Source organism: Rhododendron vialii, chromosome 12a, assembly GCF_030253575.1.
Source record: "Rhododendron vialii isolate Sample 1 chromosome 12a, ASM3025357v1".
NCBI classification, from domain to species: domain Eukaryota; kingdom Viridiplantae; phylum Streptophyta; class Magnoliopsida; order Ericales; family Ericaceae; genus Rhododendron; species Rhododendron vialii.
The window spans coordinates 1,451,836-1,456,282 of NC_080568.1; the positions used below are offsets into that span (position 1 = coordinate 1,451,836).

A 4,447-nucleotide genomic window follows, 5' to 3' on the forward strand; every position below is an offset into this window, starting at 1 on the left:
CAGTCTTTGTATAAGATGGTGTTGGCTGCCTCTCTTTATCATATATGGCTGGAGAGGAATAAGCGAGTTTTTCAAGGCTCTCAGAGGGATGCTTTATCTCTTGTCTCAGTGGTGAAGACTGATATCAGGAATTGTTTGAGTCTTTGGAGGAAGGTGAAACGCAGTGCCAAGAACCAAAGGTTGTGTGCTATGTGGAATATCTCTGAGGCTATTTTCTCCACCGTTTGATGACGGGTCTAAGTATTTTGTTGGTGTTATCTTTGTTTTGTTTGGGTGAGTAGTTGGTAGGCTTTGTTTTCTTGTTGTTGTTAGGGTAGGAGCATGTTCCTAGCCCCTTTTCCTTTTTCTTGGCTATATGCTGTATTCGGGGGTAGCTCCTCTGTTTTGTTATAAATTTTTACCTTACCCAAAAAAAAAAAAAAAGATCACCTCCCAAGCACCAAGGGCCAGTGAGCAAAGGTTTGCCAAAGTTTCCTTCTTTTACATGGAGCATAAATATTGACAATAATGCAGGAAAACTGATTGTAGTATGTACCTTTCCCCAAGATAAAGTTTCTGTTGCTGCAACATGACTCCAACTTGAAAATGTCTGGATTCCAAATGCTAACTAATCCACCAGCAGTTCCTGATACACCCACTTCCAACATGTCAAAGTCTTCACCACCCTATAAACACCTGATGAAATTTGAAGAGATCACTGATTGTTTTGTCTCTTGAATCACAAGAAACTCCACTTTTTTTTGTCTTCGATTATCTTCTTGAGTTTGCCTCTTTTTTCCATTTTACCCAAACCATGAACATTCCTTGACATGATCTTCATATTTGATATGGTGCTAAGCTCATTGAATGGAAGTTGAATTATGCCTTTGATTTAGCTGCCAATAGTGCAGCCCTGTCATCATCCTCTTGTTCCATATCCATTATCTTGCTTATTACTTCATCCTCACTTCCCTTGTAACCAATTTTCATCATTTTATTCACTTGCCACACAGCCTGGGATTCATTCAGTAGTATTCTGTTTCTGGTGGAGATTCCTTCGGATGATATTGACAAAGCCACTGCAACAGCAGCAGCCCTGAAAACCACACTCTTGTTTTTCTTTTTTCTTCCAGCACGGTTAACAACAGGAGGAGTAGCAATGGGGTAACCCTGAATTTCCACTACTAAGTTCTTCTTTTTCTTGGATTTTCTTGCTACAACATTACCATTACCAACTTGATTGAGCTGCTTTTGAGAAATGAAAGGTGAGTTGGTAGGAGTAGGGGAGGTTTGTATCATACCCACAAGCTGTTTTTTGTATGGTACGATGCTCCAGTTATTATCTCTATCCAATAAAGTTTTGGATGGAGAGCAAGGTAAGGATATATAAACTCTTTTTTTGACCAATACAAGCTTTTAATAACCTAACTCCTAATCCATGGCTTAGAATCAAGGTAAGATGACGACGACGGAGGTGGTAGGGGTGTGGTGATGGTTGAGTAGTGATTGTTGGTGGTGGCGGCAGTGATAAGAGGGTGGTGCCATGGTGGTAGACGAGTCAAAATTGTGGTTGTTGTAGACGGCCGGGTTAAAATTGAGGTCGTGGGTGTAGTTGCAGGAGTACTTTTTGCGTCACATGCGCCTGAGGCGCCGTATTTTTGCGCCCCTCTCAGATCTGGAAATCACTCATCAAATGGCCGTCAGGCGCAATCATTGTGCGCCCCGGGCGCATCAGTTTAATATTAACTGTCTCAAGGCTCCTAGGCGCAAATAGTCTGCGCTCCTGGCACGTACGCTTAGTTGGATTGCCAATTAGATCATTTTCTGTGTGCATTTATCATTTCTTGAGACTTCTAAGGCTCCAAAATAACGTCAAAATTCGTGCAATCGACTTGGCAACATGCAATCGTGAGAACCACTTCAGATATTACAAGCAGCAATAGACATCGAAACATTGGAAAAAGAGACAACAAAAAATGTATGTTGGATTGCCTAAATGTGTATGTTTTTTCTCGATACATTTGCATTGATTACATCCGTACATTTTCACTCTTATTAAGTAGACCGCACTTCTCATAAATTCCACCAATGCATCGTGGACATATTACATGATACTCAAAATTTGAGCACTGAATGTGGGCAGTTGTATTGTTAATTTTTCAAACAATTCTCTTTCAATGAGGCTCCTATCAAGGCAAGTCAACTATGGTTGTGCACAAGTCTTGCAATTTGATGATTCAAATCAATTAATGACGCACCATGTCCACAAGCCTTAGTAGTGTGCCAAATAATTTGATGGAACTGAAAAATCGACATAGCCCATCTTAAATAACCATATTGGATCGTCTTGGATATAATCAAAGCGCAATACCTCTTTTCTAAGCACAGTCTATTTTCCTTAGTTGCTTTAAATTTCATAGATAGTGAAGTGATCAATGGAGAGGGGTACTGTTATGCCGGTAATATTTGTTAGGTGACGGTGGTGGAGGTGGTGTAGTGGTGGTAGCGGAAGAAAGTGAGGGCAATTTATATGTATTGTGCATCTAAGTATTGTCTTATGCGCCTCAGGCGCAGGATAATGCGCCCCTGGCGCAAGAAATTGTTCAGTTATGCGGCTTTGACGCATTGTATCGCGCCCAGGGCGCAGCTTTCAAATAGCGTAGTAGGCCAATTGTAACTTTGCCGCTTGCCATAGAAACTGCCGAACTCCGGTTTTAAAGTGGTTAAAACCTTGGAAAAGTTATTGAGTTTACTTTCTCACTCAAGTTGTTATGATTCAGAGCTATTCACACATTAAAGCATACAATGATTTTACCTTCGAGGAGTCAAAAAAAGAACAAAAGAGGGAAATACACCAGTACCTTTTAATGTTTTGATCTTATCCTTTTTTCTTTTCGTTTTTTATTGTGTGAACAACTATTTAGTTTAGTCGAAAAAAATCATTTTTTAAAATTCTAATCATCCATGGACAAAAAGATGGAATGAAGACAAGAAAGGTACTATAAAAGAGAGAAATATATAAGTACCTTTTAATGGTTTGATCTCAACCCTTTTTTTTTTCCGGCATATGGCCATAGCAAGAACAAATGGGATGTGGGTACGTTGAAGCTATGAAACTCTTTTTTTTTTTTTTTTTTGTCAATTGATAGAAGAGATGAGAGATTGTACCTAGTATTGGACGATTAGTTACATGTCTATCTTGATACAACTTTTTGCTTGTTAGTAGTTTTCTGTTGCCATTAAACATTTAAAGTTTAAACTTGTTGACTGAGTTTATTCTACTAAAAGCTTTGTTGATGTTAGAGTGAAACTGAAGTATTGTTAGGTTTGGGGAAATTTAAATGAAGGGTTTTTTTTAAAAAATGAAAAAGAAAGAAAGAGCAAAAGCAGAACATTAGAGTAGACAAGGCAGAGCACAATTTGGAAATGAGGAAAAAGAAATAGTAAGTCAAACAACCTTATGTGGAGTTGGTACTTTTTGTCACAAAGCTAGGAAAAAGAGTCTCTCTAAATCGTTTTTTAAATTTGTCATCTTTTCTTATCGTATTATTGCCATGGTAAGTTTTTCCGTTTTTTGTTCCTTTGAATGAATTATGGTGTTGGTCCCTCAAACATTCGATGTGAAGTGGGACAACATATTGTATTGGCCCATGTTGCTCTTAGTTGGAATGTTCTTTCTATTTATGCTTCATTTCGATCAACATGTGTTGGTAATTTCCTTCATTTTCCAGTCTAAAAATTCAAGAATTTAGTTGACTGTTTATGTGAATTTTCTGGAAAAACTTGCCTTATTTCATTAACCGTATTCCTCATAGAAAGTTTTCCCATGAGAGCATTTTAGTATATGTAGAATAAGTTTTTTTCCCCCTCTCTTTTATTTTCCCTCATTCCTGTCATAGGTGTGTTCCATGTGTACTCTTTTGGACACACTGTCTATTGAATATTTAGGCATTTGATATTTGATTGAACTTGAGTGCAAAGCGGTGCATTGTGACGTATCGAATGATCCCCTCTTCCTATAAGATGATAATGGTCTGCATGCTCAATGTTTTACTCCCTAGGTCGATGTATCATCAGGTTCTATTGCTGATTGAATTCATGCCTCATGACAATTACTAAACTTTGTTGAGCAGGAAGCTGCTCAGACTAAACCACTGTGTGACAAGGCTAAAGAGATACTCACGGGAAAAAGTATATTTCAGGTACAAGTTTATGTTGTTGTTATGATATTAGAGAAAATATACTGTAATCTGGTTTCACAAAAGATAAGTATTAACTTTTATAAATGTATCCTGATTGAAGGAGCATGATCGATACTGCCTTACTCTCCAACAATAACCATTCTTTGGTTGTTAGGCTTCTTCCTTATCGGATAACTTGGACAAAGTTTACCTTTTCGGCGGGGGGGGGGGGGGGGGGGGGGGGGGGTTGGTGGTTATGGTAGGGGTAGGGTTGATGATAGTGTTTT

The 4,447-nt window shown here is 38.5% G+C and overlaps 1 long non-coding RNA gene across 1 annotated transcript; it reads right to left on the reverse strand.

Annotated features, from left to right (window-relative positions):
- Positions 1–3,344: 3,344 nt before the first annotated feature.
- LOC131311830 (uncharacterized) lies at positions 3,345–4,009 on the reverse strand. The gene is made up of 2 exons (XR_009195606.1): positions 3,896–4,009; positions 3,345–3,637 (listed from the first exon to the last, which is right to left on the reverse strand). It is a non-coding gene; the product is annotated as an uncharacterized LOC131311830 (long non-coding RNA).
- Positions 4,010–4,447: the final 438 nt, after the last annotated feature.